The sequence below is a fragment of the Dromaius novaehollandiae genome, chromosome 1 (assembly GCF_036370855.1).
Source record: "Dromaius novaehollandiae isolate bDroNov1 chromosome 1, bDroNov1.hap1, whole genome shotgun sequence".
NCBI classification, from domain to species: Eukaryota; Metazoa; Chordata; class Aves; order Casuariiformes; family Dromaiidae; genus Dromaius; species Dromaius novaehollandiae.
In genome coordinates this window covers 103,799,107-103,821,669 of record NC_088098.1, presented here as the reverse complement: position 1 = coordinate 103,821,669, position 22,563 = coordinate 103,799,107, and the positions used below count along the sequence as shown (strand labels likewise).

General features: G+C 39.8%; 1 protein-coding gene across 5 annotated transcripts in view; it reads left to right on the top strand.

Moving 5' to 3' along the window:
* HTR1F (5-hydroxytryptamine receptor 1F) overlaps positions 1-22,563 on the top strand; it is a 120,436-nt gene that overhangs the window by 71,214 nt on the left and 26,659 nt on the right. For 2 of the 5 annotated variants that reach the window (XM_064523077.1, XM_064523060.1), the window contains exon 3: positions 750-801. The exons of the other annotated variants lie outside the window; for them this stretch is intronic. The gene's annotated coding sequence lies outside the window, so the exon portion shown is untranslated. The remainder of the gene's footprint in view (positions 1-749; positions 802-22,563) is intronic. 5 annotated transcript variants of the gene reach the window in all.

Below are 22,563 nucleotides of genomic sequence, written 5' to 3'. Positions count from 1 at the left end.
TCCAGGGATTTCAGCACTGTGCAGCACTATTTTTACCTAGAGAAGCCACCTCATGGATGTCAGTTATTCAAAGCGCTTATCACTTCTGCAAATCAAACACAGGCTCCCACAAGTCAAGCAGTGCAGAATACACAGAGGAGAAGAGCTTTGCTTAACTGATTTCAGAGAGTTCTTACGTGATATTAGGGAAGAAAGAGGGATAAAATTCATTTTGTTAGGACCAGAGGCAAATGCCTAATCCTGAAATCTCTCTTTTCTTATCTCATTTATTACGTACGCTTTGACTCTGTAACAAATGAGGCAGAAGTCTGATAAACAACTTCCTTCTCTATAAAATTTTGACTCATACACTGTCTTAAGGCTGCACAAGCAACCTTACACCTGGTGTTTTCTCTCAGTGTAGTCATTTTGCAGAATCTTCTTCCCTTCAAAAACAACACGAAAGAAACCCCCTGCAACATCCATCACCTATCATTATCTTGACACACTGGCTCAATATCCTCAGATCATTACCACAGGCTCCTTTCACTGAGCTAACACAGCACAAGAAAGCACTTTAAGTTGTTAATATCTCTGGGCCAGCTACTAACAGAAGATGAAGTGCACGTTTTGTCAGTGGGTGCCACAGCTTTTGGCAGATGGGAAAAAAACATAGAGATGGTGGGTGCCGGGATTGTTTTCTAGCGTCACAGAACAAGTACTCTAACAGGTACCTCTCCTCCTCTCCACCACTTTCTCTCTTCACACAGGTCTGCCCTCAGCACTTTCCCAAGAAGATACATCGTTCATACCAGGATGACTGTGAGTCTTCTTCATCACTGACAGTTCCCATCCCCCTCCTCACAAAGTTTTGAAGTCTTTCTCAGTCAAACCGCTGCAAGAATTGTAGTAGTGGCAAAATCATACATTTTTCCTTAACCTCCTTCCCTGCAACAGCCCAGCCATTCTAATTCATCCCACTACAATTCATCCTGAGGCAAAGATTCAGCATGAAAATTTGGTTTTTGCAAAGCTACAGGCAGTCCAAAACCACATCTTACAGTGGAAAATATGGGGATAATTTTAGGTATTATCACTTGAATTAATTTCATGATGATTACATTCATCTCCAAGGTAGGAAGAAACAATTCTGTTTTTCTTTCCATTCCTCACTAGCAAACCTGGAGATTCAATAATGTCATGCAACATATTGCATTATGACAGCAGAGTGCTGATATGTTCTGTACCAGCATTTGTCATTTTAGGTGTGGGATGGTTTTTTTCAATACACACAACAACACTTTAAAATATTTCCCTAAATTAGATCTTTTACCTTCTGTTATACAAATCCAAATTCTACTCCTCCATACAGGAGCATTCAAGATAAATGGAGCCATTACCAACAATAACAGAGATATTTTGTAGGAAATGAAAAGTCCCATGAAAACCAACAGGATGCAGAATAAAGATGCTGTATTCTGTTGCATGTATAATATTAGAAATGCCAGTCTGACCAGTTGTTTTTAATTAAACTAGGGAAAAGCAAGATTATCAGGATAAATACAGCAGTGTTCCATGCTCTGTTCTGGAATGTGTACACTCAAAACTAAAATGCTTCCTCCATTTGCAGTGGCAGGTCATCCATTCCTCTCAAACAGGACTATTAATTAGACCTATGGGTAACAGAACTAAAGCAATACAAAAACAAAATTTTACACTCAACTTCAAAGTTATCCTCACATTTGGAAGGAAAATGTTTACAATCCAGCTAATGCTGTTATTTTAATCTCTTGCTCTATGTGCTTTTAATGAACAGTGTTCAGGCTATGAATACATTTTGAAGAAATAATAATCTAGAATATTGTGCATTTATCATTTTCCCCTGCCCAGAACTGCTGGTATAATTGCAGTACTTCTACATGTTTCCAAGTTGGTTCTTATAAGTGATTTCCAAAATCAGACATGCCCTCAGTGGGACTAAGATGCTGGCAGACAGCAGCAGTGATTGTGAAAGTCATTTTGGAACATAAAATAGTGATGGTAGTATTGTATAGTTTCTATCATTACATTTGCCTCTTTATGTTGATTGGCTAAAATGCAATTTATTAGAATCATCTACTCAAAGCTTCCTTATTGTGTTTCCTTAATTTCTAGTGCAGTTTACTTCTTGCTTTCTTCTTCAAGCTATTGCCACTAGTCCTTCATATAGCACTGGCATATTTTGTTTGCGTTTATATGCAACTTGTTATGACCTGTAGAATTGCAGAAAATTACCACTTAAAGAGGTTAGGCAACAAACTTTGCTTTTAAAACTATGGTTTCACATTTTCCTTAAAATAGCCATACTTCTTTTTTTTTTTTTAACCTTCCTTGAAGGTCCACAGTGTTAAGTGAACTTCAAGTCCTGGTCTGGTATGATGGTCCAAGCAGTACATAGAAAGTTGCTTTCCTCTGGTAAACAGATTGTGGGTTATAGGCCACCTCTGACAATTAGGCCTTAAATCAAAAGCTTTCTTGGCATATTGGAGAAATAGCCAAATTAAAAAGAGATAGCAATTGTCCTTACAGAATTTCAAAGAACTATGTTTAGGTAGAAATAATAATAATAATAAAATCAGCTGCATAAAACAGGATAGAGAATGACTGGCTGAGCAGCAGTTCTGCAGAGAAGGACCTGTGAGATCACAAGCAGGGCATGAGTCAGCGATACCATGCACTGAAGAAGAAAAAACCCCCACTGTACTGTAATACATAAAACAGGAGTATAACAAAGCATTGGGAAAAAAAAAAAACTGTTTTGTTCTGCTCAGCACTAATAAGGCTTCATCTGGACTGCTGTACCCACTTCTGAACACTGCACTTTCAGAGGGATAGGCACTAATTGAAAAGCACCCAGAAAGAACAAGGAAAAAACCTAAAGATCTAGAATATGTGGCCTAAGAGGAAAGATCAAAAAAATTAAGCTCTTTATCCTAAGCAAGGAAAGCAGAGAGGAACCATGTTTGAAAGTCTAAAGGTAGCTGCAGTGCAGGAGGGAATAAAACACTCTTTGTGCCCACTCAGTACACAGCATGAAGGCTTACATGGCAACAAGGGAGGTTTAGCTTAAAATTTTGTGACTGTGTTGGAAGACTGTGCCTAGGAATTGTTTAATTTCTATTGCTGGTGGGCCTTAAGCGAGAGAAAGGTAATTATTTGTCAGATGTGGCAATAACATTGGGGTAGTGGGACAGTCAAAATTACTGCTCAAACCTATTTTTTTGAGGAAAATACAATACATTACTGCCTTGCACACCCTACTTTCATAAAACTTATTTTGCCTACACAGAAGCTTAAAAGTGGGACTGGCATAACCAAGTGTTTGACAGGCCCAAACAAGAGGATTTAAGGGCAAGTTATTTTTGAATTTTATTTTTTGTCACCAACACAGACTCTCTTTGGATAGTTCTTTCAACGTGTTTATTTAGAGTCACCATTTTTAACAGGGATTAAAAAAAAAAGTGAAACTCAACTTGTAGTCCTCAAAAGTCTTATTATTGCTCATTTTTGCAAACTCAATAAATACTCAGATCTTTTATTAAAAAAAAAAAAAACTTATCCAGCATGCATTTATTTTATCTGCTTCATGACTTCTTTTTGACTTTCTCTCTAAGACTCTTTACATTTAGTAAATTGTCTGGAGGACAAAACATCCTCTGTAGTTTACCAAAGTGTAATAAACTACTTACCTATCAGTACAAGAATGCTAATGAAGGCAGCAGGAGACATTTCAAAGTAAGGGCCTGTTATCAGTTGTAAGAGAACATAATTGCGCACTTGGGAGGCAGTAACTTCTTAATTACAGTCCTCTTGGGAGTAGGAGGAATCAAAGTGTTAGCATGTCTGGAAGGGACTTGACAGAAGTAGCCAAAGTGGCCTAATCCTCTCAGAGCAGAAAACACTTGCTCTGTACTCCAGAAATCTCCCAGCCTTCTTTAGGCACTCTGTAATTAAGTATTTAAAAACTAAATGCTTAGTTACAGCACTTCTCTGCCTCTGCTATTCTATCAGCCTCATCACTTAAATCACCAGCATGGGTAACCAGCACAGATTTCTACGTCGTACCCCGTGCACACTCTGTTTTCAGCCGAGGGGGATGGGACAGGACTTGGAGTCAGGGACAGCAAATCTTAGAATTCAGCTATTGCTTTCAGTGTGACTGGGAGCAAACCATGCATGTCTGCACACTCCAAGCTTCTAGGCACCTCAGCTGAATCTGCACTGGTATCACTGGAAAACTTTCTGCTGGAAGCTGGAAAATGGTTCTAGAATTACATTTTTAAAAAATAGGGCCTGGGTGTGGGAAAGGACTTATGCTTGAGAACAATGTTAAAACACGTGCTAATTTTATTTATTCCAAAATCTCATCCAAGTTTAAAAAGGACTGAAAAACACTGCTGCATCAGGACACATGACCAACTAAAAAATGGGAATATCCACACAACATCTGAACTGAGTCGTTTAAAAAGAATGCAACTACTCGTTCTTCAACTATCAATCAATCTGTAGCTTATGGCACTTAAAACGAGCACTTCCTGTAGTCATGTTTTTTCATAATTGTCTATGCTTGCTTTTCTTGCACCCTCCTCCTTACTAGCTAACCCTAATTCCTGTCAAAACCAGGCTCTTGACCTTGAAAGAGAAAACACTGATAAAACCAAAGGTGGTTTCCTTTACAAAGCAGTATGAAGCTGCTACCTAATCTGGCTGAACAGCACAGTGCTGTCCAGCCATCTGGACACCAACAGTCCAGAGACCACTCTGTGACCAACATGTATAGGTTATCTTCAATACATATCCGTTTTACAGAGGGAAATAATTCAAGAAACTTTCAGGGTTATCAACCCTAAGTTCTCTTTCATACAGCAGACTACCACACCCATGACTGCAAGTTACCACTAACTATATCAGAGATATCCTTTAACATCTGGCTTGAGTGAGCTCACCCACAACCAACACAGGTTGGACAATAAGCAAACTGCAAGTCTAGGCATCTCTTTGCAGTGAGCATTAGAAATTTTGTATAAAGAAAGAAACAAGGATGATGCACTGTAGAACAAATTAAGCATTCTCTTTGAAAATGGTAATCTATAATTTTGGAAAACTAAATGTTTGCAGACAGCCTTATCAAACTTCCACTGAACTTTGGCATTAGAAACAGATCCTGTATGAGCCCGGTGTCTCCTTAATACAGCCACAGCACAGCAATTCATGAAGGAAGAAGCAGGGGAGGAGGATGAGCTAATTTAGTTCTGAATCCCACTGATGAGAATGTCATCCTCACTCCCCCTCTGCAGTGAGCTTTTCATATAGCTGCATCCAGGACAGTCAGGGGCTGAAAAGGGAAATCACTACAGCTAGAGAGAACCAGTCAGTCACTCAGCAGGCTAGTGCCCTTTTGCTGCCCCTTCCCTTAGTAGTAGTTGACTTTTTTCTCTGTAAAATATTTTCCCTTTAACCTAGTCCTAGTCTGGCTTGACATAGAGTGTGTTTGATTTTATAGAAGGAAGGACAGAATAAGCCATGTTAGTTTAATATTGTAAGTTTTGGTGGAAAAGCTATATCAAAGCAAAAGATTTTTGTGGTTTCCCAGAATACAACCATATTTTGAGTTTGTCTGGTTTCTTTCAAGTAGTTTGCTTAACAGACCATTGCCCTCGGTTGAATATGTGTTTTGCTGTGAATCCTGTAGGCAACACCAGCCAGAATATGCTGCATATACTTATAATCACTTAGCACATACTGCTTTCTCTACTGTAAGCACCAGTGTAAGAGTACTCTGTGTCCATTTTCCCATCAGGTAGAACAGCTGTTTTCACCTTGGGATCTGTTGACCTTTACATATCCATGGACTTCTAACAGATCTACTGAAAGCTATTGCGGGGACGGGGGGGAATAAAGGTTGTTGGAGCATGATATCAGAATTGTCATATGGAGACCTGCATCTCTACTGGATGATTCTTTATGGTTGGGAAAAAAACTTTGAAAGCCACTGTAGAAGCTAAATTCACCTAAATGATATCTGCAAGGTCAATAGCAAAATGCACATATCCTTTGAAAAACACCATCAGAATAAAGCAGAGAATATGCAGAGGAACTTATCCATTGGGGTTTTAGTATCTAATATATTAAAATGGGCAGTCTGAAGAAAATCTAGGAAAATTTGTGGATATCTGTAGTTAATATGACATAGAGGGAAGGTTAACAAGAAAAACACAAAATAGGTTAACTGGCCAGAAGTTATTCCATTTACAAATAATGAAACCTTAATGCAGAAAAAAAGGCATGAGGACAAGCCAGCATTTTATGCTAAGCAATTACTAATGCATCAACAGTCTGAACATTAAGTTAAAGTCCTATAATGAGGCTAACAGTCTGTGGAGCTGCTTCAGTCATGAGACTGTTCTCTGCCTAATATGTGCCATAACTATTAAAAGATGAAACACAGTATTTGGAATGCAGAACTAGACACAAAGCAGAAGAACATCATAGCAAACAAAGCTCTGTCCTATTCAGATGTGGGCACTGCATAGCAGGATAAAAAGGAAAGACAATTGCAGTCTCTTTATATGGCCCGCTGTCCTAACTCTAAAAAGCTAATGCAGATATCCCAGAGAAGGAGCATCGTCTCTTTACAGGGAAGACCAACAAAACACAACACTAGATTAGGAAAGCAATCTGCCATCATTCCCTCTGATGTTAATAGACAGAGAAATATTCCTCTTGAGAGTAAATCAGAGCAGAAACTTACTTGTAAGTGCTCTGGATTACTCTCTAGGATACTAAATTAGGAGGAGGAATAGCTGATATGACAAAAGGCATAATTTCAATCCAAAGGGACTTGACCGTAAGCCTGAGGACTGGGCAAACAAATACTGTGGAGTTCAACATGGAAAAGTGCAAAGCTCTGCACCTGCAGAATAACTCCATGCATCTGTAAAGGCTGCTGATTAGCAGCCCTCCTGAAAAGGACTTGAGCATTATGGTGGATGCCAGATTAATATGAGCCAACACTGCACTCTCATCACAGATAAGACTAACTAGACTATGTTAAGAGAAGCAAGGCCAACAGATTGAGGAAAGTTGTTATTCCCTCTGGTCAGCCCTGATAAAGCTGCACTTGGAGTACCTCATCCAGTTTTGAGATGAGAGATGCATTCAAGAATGATATGGAGAAACTGGAGATGGTCCAGGCACTAAGATGGTCAGGGCATACGGTACATGGCTCGTATTGAGACGCTGAGGAAGTGGGATTTATTTAGTCTTGTGAATAAGGGATGATCTCATAGTGCCTATAACTACTTGAAGGGAAGTTACAAAGACAACAGAGCCATGGCTGACCAAGTCTAACATCGGCAATAGTCCAGCTACAAACAGCAGGTTGGACTGCATGACTTCCAGCCATCCCTTCCAACCGAGAGCTCTGTGATTCTGTCAGTCTCCCCCAAAACCCCTCTGTCGACTGGTTTAGGGAGACAAGTGTCCCTGTACAGAATGGGCTCTGTGAAGGAACCTCTTTTTCTAAGCCTGCAGGAGAACACAAAGCCACAAAACTCTTTGGCCTTTCTATGGGTTGTATATGTTAGAAAGAAAAGCTCACTGTGCTCTTTCCTGTTTCCCATAACCCATTAATATTACAAACAATGCTTCGAAGTAAGCATCTGTAGGATCAGACTTAGATCTTACCCCCAAAAAAAAAAGAAAAAAAGAAAGGAAAAAAAAAAGAAAGCTTTTGAAAATAAAGTGGTATGGAATAAAGATATTTATCAGCTACATTAACAATCTCCAGACAATAAGAAACTTAATGGCAAAAGTAAAATAAAGCAGTAAATTTTAAGGTGTTTATTGCAGGCTGGGGAACAAACTAAGCATGGGGGATTGTTAACAAGACAGAACTAGACTTCACATGACTGGTAACAGTAGGTCTCAGACAAGTGTTTGGCAGTATTTTTTTATCTTTTTCAATAGTGAAATAACTTATTTAAATGAGATACAGGATTTTAACTAGAACTGTATGTCCGCTATGGGAGGGAAAAACTACATACTTAATAGTAAAGCAATCTGAATACATGCCCAGAATTCAAAAATATATTTTTGTTAGAGATTTTCTTTAACACATATTCAAAGGTTGATTTAGCATGGTCCTCTCTTACATCCATATTTTTGCATTTCTTGAATAATATCAGAAATAGAAATATTGCAAAATAGTCAGAAAAGGTATTTGAAGGTATTTGGCTAAGCCCGAAGCAAGAATTATAGAACTAGGCATTCCACAGACAACTTGTTATTTGAGCAAGTTTTGCAAGAGACTTAGATACTATTCACTGGGTAAACATCCAAAATTGCCAAGACTTATCTGAACAGAACTGCTTTGTGATCAACACAACACTAACCATCCATATTGCATCTAGGGACTAGCTCAAGCATGGCTTAGGCCACAGATGAAATAATACATATCCCTTTCCTCACTTGAACATCTCTCTTGGGAGCAGTGTGGTATAGAGATTTTATCAGAAAGACTGAAACAGCTCAAGAAGCAAAGAAAGGAACGAGTTAGAAAGGCCATTCATATAAACACAGCTAAACTCAGTTTTAAAATCCTCAGAAGGATCAACATTCACTTCTGAAATGCAGACCCTCTCTCTCCCAAGAGCACATTCTGCCGGAGGGGATTTCAGTAGTACAGCATTCCTGCTTCTAGTACTGTGAAGTAGACAACATTTCTGAGTAACATTTCAGTAGACCACAGGAGAGTACTTCTGCCCTGTACAGTGGTATGGAGCAAATGAGAAGTGGCTTTAGTTGCTTGTTTGATATTCCAGTACAGGCAATAAGATGGGAATCAACTCAGTTTGTAGTGACAAAATTAGAAATGGGTAGCCATACTTGCTTGAATTTACACCAGTAGAGCCAGTAATTTAAAGGAGAAACTGAACAGGGAGTTATAAAGAGATTGTCTTCATCCTTCAAAAACTTGGTTTATAAATGATAGTTGATTTGCAGCAACTCAACAGGCAAGAGATGGAAAGTTTAATCCCCAATAATAGGGTTTAACAGTGCTGTTTCTTGTGAAAGAAAGTACAAATTACAAGTGACAAGGAAAGGACTCCAAGGTGAGAATGGCAATTCATATTTTTAATTGGGGCAGGATAGGAGAGGGAAACAAGGGGCCTGGGTATGGTGGGGGCATTGCAGTGCCTGGGGAAAAGCAGCATGCAAACCCAAAAGGGCCTCCTGCCAGACCAAAGTCAAAATATGTCACACTATAAACACAGACAAACATTAAAAACAGTGAATGAATGCCTGCAGAATATATACACTGGAGTTCTGGATTATACATGTTAACATATAAAACAACATTTACTTTTCTAAATAATTTCACGTGGTTAATCTACTGCTATAGTATAATTCTGATATCTGTTAAGATTTATGGAGAGACCACTGCAGGCAAAAAGAATCAAAAATGCCACTGATGAACTTTTAAACTCCAGTGAATCAGAGGGAGAAAATTAGAAGCGGCAAGAGAAGTTTCTAACAACCACAAAGTAATCACTTCAAGAAAGGAAAGTAATACATAATATTTCTCCATCTTTATACTCAGTGCATAGGAAATAGATTTTTATTTAATACACAGAAGGATTAATACAAAGACCTCGACTCTTCTTCTGAGTCCTAAGGGTGTTAGAGACAAAAACATTAATTTTGCCATCAGTAAATAAGTCAATACCCTAAATAATTCAATCATCGAGACAAGCCTGTAGCTAAAAATGTCACCACAGACAACCAGTGGTGACAATGAGCAGAATTCTCTTTTCTTTTTCTTCCGAGAGTTTCCCCCTATAAATGTCAGGTGGTGTGCATCATTGTGTTATACACAGATAATTTGTCTAACTCAGGAAATATGTATGTCTTGATACAGATGATAAAATTCCGGCCATGACCATCCCTTCAATACAGAAGGAAAGAGTGTTCCGATACAGGATGCGTTGAGCTATAAATTTTCATACCCTATGATGAACAATGATGCATTATGACCAGAACTGAGACCTAGATCCTACCCTTAATCTATAAGCATGACTACTGACATCATTTCTGAAAGGCTTATCTGGCCTTTGTGAAATTACATGGCAATATTTCTGCTGATCAGTGATGAAGCATCAAAAGCATCACAAAGACATAAGTCTTAGTAGAAGTCCTCTAAGCTAGCTACTGATTTACTGACTACAGAGGGACTGATACTAACAGAAGCAGGTCGGTATGGAATGATGGGAATTCTGCAGAAGCCTGGACCTTCATACAAGAGCAGAAGCCTGGGAATAGTTTAGTAAGCACACAGAACATGAAGCCAATGCAGGACAGATAAACCACCAAGCTAGCCCAGCTGTGTTCCATAAACCCAAACTAACAGCAGAAAAAGTACAAAAAGTTTGAAGTTTCTTTCTTGTGACAAGTTAAAGAAGAATTCAGCCTTCACCTTCCCCTGGTCATGGAAAATGCAGGTCAGCTCTCTCTTTCCTCTCTTGCTCCTTCTCTACAGGTGAAATGAGGAGTAGCCAAGGATAATACGGGCTGTAGGCCTTGCAGCAGACAGACAAAGTTGTAGCTGGTGCTAGAAATGCTTTTCAAGCTGGAAGCCTCCTATCTGCCAGTCTCTCATGATCCCTTGCCTACAAGAGCTAGAAGAAAGGCTTGTTGTGACACAAAAGCAGAAGGGAGACAATTTTAAAGTTATATGCCTGCTTATCACTTTAATTTTGTTGCGTTTCTGGCTTTGTCACAACTTCGCTGTTACTCTGTAATAAACCACAATTTTGCAAGAATTGACATACAAAGTCAAAGTTCCTGTTTTAACAGACTGTTTAGTGGATGAAAAGACTGAGGCAATACTCTGGAGCTAAACACTGCACCCCATGCTTCTTTAGACACCTGTAATTACTACTGAATCAGCATGAGGGGATGGTTAACTCAATGGCTAAGAGTAACTACAACAGCTACAGTGATCAAGTGGCTAGTTGTTTGGGGAGCTGTACTAGAAAGCAAAAAGGTTCAAAAGGACTGCACATCTGCCTGTCCTTTCCCTGTTTTGCAAATGCATTAAAATGTAGCCCCTTTATTTTGCAAGGCAGGTAGTATATATCCTTGTAGCACATTGTTGCCACATGCCTTTAATGATAAAGCACAAGTAATCACCCATTGTCATGAGTATCACAAATTTCATGAATATCATGAAAACCATCTTACCTATGGCTTAACATATTAATAAATAGATTCATTTTATGCAACCTCCTCTTTTGTTACCTTTTGATACTTAGATGTAAATAATCTCTACTTAGCTCCTGTTAGAACCAATATAGTATTCCCTTAAGCTGGGGAAGTTCTCTTAGGGATTTTCCTTTTTAGTCAGGGCAAAAGTGTTCTTTTAAGTAAGCAGATAATCTGAAAAAGAAATAGAGGCTTCCTCAGGGAACCACAAATGAAAAAAACTAAGTTGTGAAAGCAGTTTGTTTCATTTTTACTTAACATGAAATGAAACACTCCAAGCAGTGTTGAAAACAGTAATTAACTTTCATCTTCATGTAATATCAGTGACATTTCTCACCACAGCATGCAGAGTGTTGAAAATGCTGTTGCTTATCATACTGAACTTGTTTACAACCAGACAATCACAGGTGAAGGAAAGAGAGCGAGAAATGCCAAAAGACAGCCACGTTCCCCATCAAATTCAGTAAGAATAGATGAATGACAGCAGGAGGCACTGCCCACACACGTGGCCGTGTCTGGCTGACAAAGAAGCTGAAAGGCAAATGATGTTGCAGCACCTGCCAACTCTTAGCAATAATTTTTTTGCAAACAAAAGAGATCTCTCCTAAAAGGCAGCATGTGAGAAAAAGCTCTGGAGAATTAGAAAGAAAGTGTTTTAAACACATTCCCTCTTCATCTGTGCTTTTTTATTTTGGCAGTATTTCTGCATTCCTTTGTCAGCAGTGACTTTTAACTGCAAAGGTAGGTAAGCTTCTGACCAAATTCCTAGATGCTTCCAACCCATTCCCCTTGCTCTGAGGGAGGGATTGAACTGACAGAAGGAAGAACAAGCACAAGTGAGCAGATTTTTTAAGGCCACATTTTAACAAAAAAACACTATAAATGAGCACCTAGGGAGATATTAGACTCCAGTACATAAAAAGCACATACAATAGCTGGGCTGGATCTCAGCGTCAGTCCGGCAGCTCAGCATTAACAGGAGAAGGGAACACAGCCTGCTGAACTTGGTGGGTTACTGGGCCAGCACTAACTTTCTGAGTTGATGCTGTGTGCTTATGCTAGAATCTGATGGGAAACTACTCAAGTACTTTGAAATCCTGGTAAGCTCAATTGTAGCTGTTTCTAACAGGAGCTACTTTCAGAAAAACGCTAGGTGAATAACAATATATTGTAAAAGTCACCCTACTGGAATATTTTAAGGATCTTCTATGAATCAAGCAGTTGCGGATAGCACATCAAATTTTTTTAGGGTCCAAATGTTAGAAACATCCTGGCCCCAATTTCAGTTACCTATTCTCTTGCTTCCAACACATCCTATGTATAGACCCATACTAGACATCAATGTTTTTGTATAAAATCTGTACAACTGGAATGAACTACATTCATGTTGTAGATAATAGATAATATAATACACATAATAGATAGCTGTGCATTGTGTATTTGTCCCTCCTTGTGGAGAAGGGCATAAGTTTATGTGCCAAGAGATTACACGAATCCCTTCTTTTGCCTTTACAGCCTTGAATATACTAGACTGTAATCACATATACATACTTTCAAATAATAATCGTAATCCTTGAAACAATGATAAATATTGTCAATAACAGCTCTAAAGGCAATACTTCCAGGAAAGATTTCCAACTTTGACAAGATTTCCTAAGATCTACAGCTACAAGTTCAGATACAAAATACAGTTAATAATGTTCTCCTAGAACTTTTCTCTAAGATAATTTACTCCTTTGAGTCCCTGTGGAATAGCATCCAAATCCTTCACAAAACACTCAAGCTTCTCAAAGCCTCCAGACTGCTGGAAAAAACACTGCAATAGTAGTTGGCAATGTTTATAGCTTTATGCAACTTTAGTCCTCTTCTTCATTGGGAGCTTTCAGACTCGGTTATTAAAAACCTGGCAAAATTCCAAGCATAGTCTTTTTAACACCCCCAGGTGACTCAGGAGTTTCTTCCCAGCTAATTTCTTTCCTGGCTCTCCTCTCATTGCAAACTTCTTCTTTCCTTCCTTTGAAGTCTTGGTGTTCAACTATGAAAAGAATAATGCTTCCTGCAGGTGCCTCACCAGGCTGTCCCCTATAGAAACTGCTATCACTAACCTCAATGTCACCCATATTTAGGAGCTGGATGATTCTTGTCCACCAAGCCTATGAACATCTGCGTGGTTAGAGCACATTTAAAAGCACTATTCCCAAAACAGAAATTCTGTATCCTCTACATTGTCCCTTGCCTTATTTATGCCACTTCCATACCGCACTACAAGCACACTGGTTACTATAATTTCAGTAAGGATTTCACAGGTTTCATTGTAGGAGGTTCTGTTCTGAGCTGACTGCTAAATAGAATGCAAGCATCTGGCAGCAACAAATTTTATTGTGTTTATCCCTCTACTAGTGTTTGAGCAGGGGCAGGAGACATATGTGAGATTGTGTTGACCTTTTTAACCATCTAGAAAACAGACACCAACTACATGGTCAGATGAAGCAATCCATGGAGAAGGTTGTTTGATTCCTGAAAGGAAGCAATTCTTTGGGAAGGGAATCATTCATTTGTATCTTAGAGAAAACACTAATTCTGCCACAGCCAGTGGGCAGAGAAAAGGAGGAGGCTGAAATATAACTCCCTGCTATAGGTCTGCCAAACAATCCCTACAGCCCATCTGCCTGGAGTACTGCACTCCAAGTACAATGAGTTGGTGAAGCCAGCCACCTCGCTTGCAAGACCTAGGCCAGCAAATCCTCCTCGTTATTCACAAACGCAGTCAGCCCTGGACCTCATGGCCAAAGCATATTTGTGGTTTCCAGGCCAGCAAGCAGAGCACCTTCCAGGGCTGTGAGGAACCCCTGGAGGGTTCGCCTTAGATTGGTGAAGAGTTTGAATTCCTGTGGTGCTTCTTCCTCCCCCAAATTCATTGTTGTCCAAAGCGCATTTAATGACGTATCACACAAGTCTCAGAAAAGTTTTTGTTCATCAGCTGGATCATCAATGCGTGAGGCTCTGAAGCCAGGGAAAGCTGCCTCCAATCTCCTACCAGTGAAACCCTTCCTGAGGGTAGACTGAGAGCGCCACATTGGTTTTTGTCCACTTCATGGCTCTAAATCAGAATAACCTGCTCTCCAGCTAGAGCAAAAATAAAAAGCAGCTTAGAGATGGGGGGATAGGGGGAGGGTAAAAACCAAACACCCCATCACAAGTCAAGGGTTCTGGAGCTGGGCCAGTCTATTTTGTGTCTGATGCATTCAGTCTTGATTCTCCTTCAAGCATCTTAATTCAGAATGGCGATGCTCTTACTGTAACCAGACTGATAACAGAGCCTTTCAAAGCTGTCACTAAGACATCACAGTGATGCTCCATCTGCCTCTCAGCTGAGTTTTTAAGGGACACCACCCACTCCAAGGGATGTATCAGTCTTTGTAAATTGAGAGCAAGACACATCCACTTCAGAAACCATGCCCTGTACTCCTCACAGTCTGTGGTGTTCCTGGTGGAGAAATTTCCTACTGCAGGTGTAGGTGGTTAGAGACCCTATCACTGTTTAATGGGCTCGGAATAGGACATTTTGTAACATTCTATAAGAGTTGTTTAGGATATTTTCAGTAGCAGTGACTTAGAGTCAGGGACATTAGGGAACAGATTTATTTCAAAAAAGGAAAAAAAGCTGCCAGATTCAGCAGAACACACAAATTGGGGGGGGGGGGGGTACACTGCTCTTTATATTCCATTACCAACAGTTTTTAAAGCCAAAAGACTTTCTCTTCTTTAAAAGAAGATCATTGTGTGCTTTACAGAACTGAAGCGATTACCCTGCCACCCTGCCATTTCTTGTAGAACATGGTGGGGCGAGTGTGTCAGGTTGTTCCCAGCCTGAAGTTAAACACAAATGCTTCTAGGAGGTGGTAAATCTAAAACCTCAGGGTGGGGGGGGGGGGGGGGGGAATCACCCCGAGGGGGACAGGTGCAAGTACATATTGGGGAATCCTTCTAAGCAACAAGCAGGTGCCAGTTTCAGTATTTAGGAGAGTTTGGAAAAGAAGAGATCCCCAGGAAGCTGGATCTTGTAGAACAGGCTGTGGTCTGCAGCAAGAGAAAAAAAAAGATGCTTGGAGCATCTCTCCCTTTTGGCAACATCCTTATTCTTTGCAATAACTCCTAAGAGGAGTGACAGAAGGGGAGTGTCTCAGCCTTCACGCTGAGACAGCACTTTCCAAGAAAGTTTCCTTGGTCCTTTCACTGCACCACAGGTGCACAACCACTAAAAATGTTACCTTCTAACTAGGAGCAGGAAAAGTTACTGCTATCAACCAAATGAAAGGCCAGCTTGGGAAAAAAGACAAGAAGAAAAGAATGTTCTCATAATTCAAGTCATTAAGCACGTCAGAATATCCACTAGAAAGTCCTCCTCTGCTCCCTTCATCTCTTTTTGAAGGTAGATTTTATGTTTCGCACTCCTGCTGATGTAAACACATCTGCTGGAAAACATTCAATAGGCAGGTTAGAGTGCTGCTGAGAGCAAACAGGAATTTCACAAGCAAAGCACAGGTTGAGGGGAAGAAGAGCTAAAGGTCTGTGCTGTGCTCTTTCCCGTCCATTTGCTGTGGGAGGTAGGACAAGGCATTTAGCCTTTCTATAATTCCATTTTGTTTGAAAGAACAGGGTATAATATTAAACTCTCTGACACTGAGAGTTAGTTTGTAAAGGGCTTTAAGATCACATAATAGAAAGCTTTATGGAAGTAAAAAGTCAGACTGTCATTATTTCTTAATCGACATTTATATTGTCAATGGATGGACAGTAATACTGGCAGATCCTCACACCAAATAGTAGTAATTTCATCCATTTCAACAAAATGGGACAAAATATATGTTCCTGAAGAGAAGAGCGATATCTGTCACACAGAGTATGGGGAACATATTTGTTCCATTTCGGGCTATGAAAGCATAGAAGCAGTGAGAAAGTGCAAGATCACTGACAATAGATTGCCATTCATCACAGCACGCTGTTTATGAGCTGAAATGAGTATTTTCAAGATGCTAGCAGCATCATGTAAATTTACTTCAGAGAGCCCTCAAATTTGAGAGCCTCACAGTAGGCCATTTCAGGATAGACAGTCTGCTTATTTAAAGCAATTGAGTTTTGTCAGGATTAATGATATTTGACAAATCTGAGTCTGAAAGATATGAGTCATTATTGCTGTTTAGTCCTAGAAATAAAGCTGTCTATAAGTCTAATGTTGAACAAGTACATTATGCTCTCATGCACAGTACATGTTTGTTTACAGTAACTGCAAGAAATTAATAGACAGAGTACTAAGCTTTACTGTGGCCTTAGGCTTCTGGAAATCAATAGTGCAAAATTAGATTTGTCATGTAATGAATTAGATGTTAATTGCAAGTTCTCCAAGACACAGGTGCCAAAGCAATGGCATCCTCCAGACGGCATGTCCGCAGCACTTGGATCACAAGTCTGCCCCTTGAATCCCCTTAGGATTCCTCAGGTTCACCCAAACTCAGAAGCAGCACAGGAGAGGTACAGCACCACTAAACACAGCAGCTGACTGTGTTTGGCTTAGGCTCCCAAGTCCACAGGGTTCCCATCCCACAGGGTTCCTGCGCAGCATCTGCTGTACTTTGGTGAAGCTACTTTCTCCTCAGTCAACTTCATCGAAAAAAATTCCATCACTAACCCCTTTCCCTGCAAGGAGAGGAGTTGGTGCAGACTTTCCTTACACCCTTGCCACACAACAAGAATTAACAATGAACACAGCAGAGCAGGACCAAATCAAAACCCTTCCATGCAGGACAGCTGGGAGATGCTGAGACTGAGAAAAAGGTCGTGATGCTCACCTGCTTTATCTAGAGAGGCCCTTGAGCAAGTCAAATGACAGATTGCTGTGCCCTGAGGAGAGTTTGGGTGCTGCCTTGCTGTAAAGCACATTCTTCCCCGTCAGGGTAGAGGTGGATATTTTGTTGATTTTATAGTGGCTATCAGACTCCATGGGAAGGAAAAGGAACACTAAATCTTTGCCCTAGTCTCTCACATAAACCTAGCTTTCCCATTAATTAATGTGCTAGCATGTAGGTTCCCTACCCACAATTTTTAAGGCATGACGGGCCAGAAAGGTCCTTTTAAATGAGAAGGGCAGCACAGAAGTAGCAAACTAACAATTCTCTGACTGTAGCTTCTGAGAGAGCTCTCCATCTGTAACATTACAAAGTGCATTCACCTGGCCAGATAACATTTTATAGTGAATTACTCTTGGCAGGTCTTCTGTCTAGGTAGCCCGAAGATTAATTATCAGAAAGCGAAAGCAGCAAAAGCCTCTTCATATATATATATTTTTAATCAGTCTGTGGTTCTTGAAGAATATACGTTTATTAAAGGATGCTGGTCTGGTCCAGAAAGCTCTGTGAGAACATCAATTGGCCCTACATTCATTTGCAGTAGGGTCTAGTCCCACATAAACAGATTTGTTCCTGCAATCTAGGTTTTATTTTCGTATCACCTTTTAATCTTGAATATAAAAAACAAATTTCATAAACGTACTGCTTAACTGCCAAACATCTGTACACGGCATGAACTGCCACATGTAGCCATGAACTGAATTTTGCATCTGCAGAGTACATTCAAAGCCTCCATTTTCTTAAATATCATTTCAACAGGCTATTTGTACAGGTCATTCTTTCTCTGCAGTAGCTGGGCTTTCACTGTTCTAATAAATAGCTTCTGCCAGAAGGAGTTTGCTTTCAGCTGGCCTCTGCAACACAAGGTACCAACCAAAAAAGCAGAGCAGAAACTTACGCTGTTCTATGCACCAGGCACTTTCTACCCAGCTGCTATTACCCCCGCCATACTAGCACACCCTACCGTGATAAATAAATATTAGCGACAAAAAGCATTCAGAAGTATCTTTCTTGCTACCTGTTCTTTCGTAATGCACTTACTAGCTGTATATATGAAGGTTTGAATATCCTAGACTATTTGCAGCTGCCAAAAGTGTTTCTTACAGAGTCCTTTTTCTTATGGAGCACATTGTTTCGTATTACCAAAATTATCTTCTGAACCACATCAATTAGCATAGCTTTATAGTCTGGGTTTGTAAACCATGATTATTTGCAAGTTTTTTCATTTTTATCAAAACTGTCTTGAAAAGATGCAAGTGTAATTCTTTTCATTAAAAAAAAGCTGCCCTTTGCTTAAAGCCAAAACAAATTTCAGCTACATTCTCTTTGAAGGCCATATGTAACAGCTGATGCCCAAGTCAGTCATGTTCCTTTTCTAGGCAAAGCAGATCAGAATCTGATCTTCTATAAGAAAACATAGGGACACATTTCTCCTTATATTACTCTGAGATATTTAAATTTATGGAAAGCTATTTGTGACAACCATCAATGGCTTCCTAGAACTGGTACACATTGCATCCAGCAAAGAATAGCATTACTATGGCAACTGTCTCATCACATTTCAAAAATCGGTGAACAAGAGGCACTCATCACTTTCAATATTTTTTATTTCCTCAGTAGTACCTTCTGTCTTCATTCACCTAACTCCTTATTACCAAGTTAGGAAAAGGACACTTTCCAGTTAAGAACTGTAGAAGTTGTTGGCTGCTTGGCCATTTGGCCAGCAAAGCTTTGAACTGACAGTGCCAGGAGATCTGGGTTATATTCTTGTTTCTGCTGCTGACCCACAGCAAGACACAGACAGGTATAACCTTATGTATTGGCATTTGCCTAAGACATCAGACTGCCAATGATAACAAAATGAGCACAGTCCATTTTGTCAATGCCAGAAGCCTTTAAGACAAAACTAACCACCACCACCATCACCCCAGGCTGGCTGCTACCACCAGCCACACCAAGGGAGGGTAAAGGGGTCTGGCACAAGCAGCACACATGACCCATCCAGCATCAGAGATGCCGTCATCCCTGCCCTGATGGAAGCCATCTCGAGTCCTTTGGCTTTCCAATCCAGCTCAATTCCTCCCCCTGCATCTCCTTTCACCCTTAAGGCAGCATTAGTCACGTTTTTTCCCACGCTTCAGAGAAGATCTGAGCCAGCTTTGCGATGCCATAAGTAGTTTGCCCATCTCTGAATCCTGAATCATACCTTTGCCACAAGAGATTACAGAAAGGCATCGTTCCTATTTGTGCTGCTCTTCTAAATGCTTAACTTTAGCGTGCCTCAGGTAACAAAGAAGAAATTACCACATGAAAATTGGAGTTTGGGGACTATGAAGGGCTCGGGCAAACTAGGTTTTGGGAAGAACTACACAACAGCAGCGTCTGCGGTGAGACTGGCTTTCATGTTCCAGGCTTCCATATTTGTGCCTGTCTTTGGTGAGACAGCAATGATCTGAGTGCAGAGTCAAGCTGCTCAAATTTTAGAGGTTCTGAGGAAGAAACACACTGCTTAATTTTAGCAAGCAAAGCTGTCTCTGCAGTCAGGAGAGGCCTGGAAATCTGTCATGTTTTTTCGAAAAGGCTACTTTAATATCCTCAGATGGAGGAAAAATATTTTTAAAGAACTACTCAAAAACACTTCAGTCACCTTTGAAAAGGACTATAAACAATTACATCTACTCATTCTGCACCTTAAAACTGGCTATCATGGAAAAGAAAGGAAAACAGTATGATTCAACCATTTTGGATCCTTTTTGAAAAATATTCAAACTTCTACTGTCTCTAAGATTGAAATTTGTCAGTAACAACCCCCACATTTCTTTATGTTTTGTTCAAAACACAAAATAGGTAATTTCTCATGTTAAGGAAACTCTGCAAATCTTTTGAAGAAAGACCAGCTTCTGCTTTCTTTCATTTTCTTTTGTTCAAGTTCTAGATAGGGTCAGTGTCTTCAGACATAGAAATGCCACATTGATTTGCTCTACATATCAGTGTGCACTGGGATGGAGCTTGCTTTCTCTCACCTGCTTCCCTGTCCCAAACACCCCATACTGTTGGCTAGAGATGTCCAGAACAAAATTGTGTTTAGGAGAAACTGATAGTGTTTCCTAGGTAAAACTCCTAGCCATAATCAGGTGGATTTTCCAAGGCATAGGGTTAGCAATTCTGTATTGCCAATGGGCCCACATATACCTTGTATACAACTCTGTGGAGTCAGGAAGTGAACTCTCAGTCTTCAACAAATATACTCTAGAAATAGAAATTGTGCCCCATAGTTAATTTGTTGTGTACTTTATGAGGTCTACTTGCACTTGGCTTACTCGGCTTATTACTGAAAATGTCACTTAAAAATAGTTATTTTAAACATTTCCATTAGATACCTAATGGATCACATAAACCAGCAGTCCAACAAATTAAAAAAAATTCATCAAGCCAGTAAAACATGCTTGCTTAGCAAATTTCTCTCCTGATTTTTTCTTAAGGATCACTTACTTTATATATGCATACAAAGTCTTTCTAATAATCTCCCTCTCTGCATCATTTAGCATTAGCTGAATGTAAGTTTGTATTTGTTATATCAATAAAATTGCCCATACTTCAATACTTTCTAACCAAAATTAATGCAATAAGTCATGTAACTGCTGCTGTAAAAACAGCTATATATTTATTTAAAAAATGCAAATATTTATTGTTGAGCTACTACTGCTTCATGCTGTAGCATTATATTAATCAGCAGCTTCTTTGTACAGATGAGTTTTACAGAATCCAAAATAAAATTGATAAGATTATGGCAGAATTGATGTTCTGTTGACAAGCCAATGTCATTATTGCAGAACTGACATGATTATTTCAGAAAAACTTGCTCAGCTGCTCCGCACTGTAGTTTCTCAGAGGGGACTCTAGAGGTCCGTCCCCCCCCAGAGGAATATGTCCAAGGTTGTCCCTCCAGTGTGGTTAGATGTCACTCACTCAATCGTTAGTTCCTGAGGATAGCCAGCATTGAGAAAGTTTTATAAAGGAGCTAAGGAGCTTGAGGAAGAGTCAAACAGGAGATGGTACCTAGGTGCAATGGGGTGGACAAAGCTACAGTAAAACATGAAGCTTTCTATGTTGCTGGGTGCACAAGCCTTAGAAATCCAGGCCAGTCATGCTTTCTAAAATACAATATAACTGCAGAGTGACTAGTAAAGTTCCCATTACCCTAATACGATACTGTGATTGCAGTGCAGGAGCTTCAAGACAACTATATATTGGAGCAATTTGGGGACTTTCAGATAATTGGGTAGAGGCATTCATTGTATTACATGAAAATGAAGAAAAGTCTACTGTTTACCAGTATTATCAAAATTGCTACAAACCAGAAAATATTTATATGCCTTCTATTAAAAAAAATGCGTTCTGCCACCCTAGTAGTCATATCCTTTAAATCCCAATCTCTAAATCAAAGGAAAGAGAAGAAAATTGCAGTAAATTGTCACACTGTGTTTTGAGACTATGCACAAGACAGCACTAATCTGCTGATGAGGGGATGAAAATCTGATGAGTCTTTTCAAGGTAGATGTTTTTTTCAACAATCCCCCTTTATGCTGGTAAAATGGCTAATAAAATCTTGAATCTGACAGGAAACTTTAAACCTATCAGTTGGACATTTCCTGATGAGAAAGTTGTAACATATTTCTGGGTGAACTGAGGACTAAAGTTATGTAAAATATTGCTTGTTCTGATACATTTTACAGAGATTCAAGAAAATCAGTTTAACTGTATCTGATAATACCAGGAAACCAGTCTAGGAACATACAATACCAAAAATAACTTTCCATGATTGATTGATTAAAAAAAATGCTAAGAACAAAAACGCTACTTCAAATAAATACAGATTAAGCAATAAAATCCCTTTAAGCCTGTTGCAAGAAGTACCACTTTAGATCAGATAGATTGTAAAGACGGAGAAAGACATGGTGTGTCAGCTTCCTATAATTGGGCCTGAACCAGTATCAGTCAGAGCTGTCATTTTAAAATAACAGCACAAAGGAGCTCCTCCGAATTATTCATGTATCACTAAGGAGGAAGGATGTGAAAGTTATTTGAAATAACTATTAACACCAGCACTAGAAGAGTGAGTTAACGGCTGCCCACGTTGTGAGATGGCCTGGAGCCCAGCACGCCAGACCCTGCTGAGGCTCCCACCAGCCGCGAAGCACTGCCCTGGGAAAGCCCGGGCCGAGCGGTAGCAGTGGCTGCTGGTGCCACCAAAGGAACAGGCACCTCCTCACACCCCCAGTCTGGTCCAGGACACACCAGAAAATGTGAGTGGGAAACACCAGATCAAAGCAAAGTCATGGAGCAAATGCTTCACAGTTGAAGTTCCCTGCTTTCC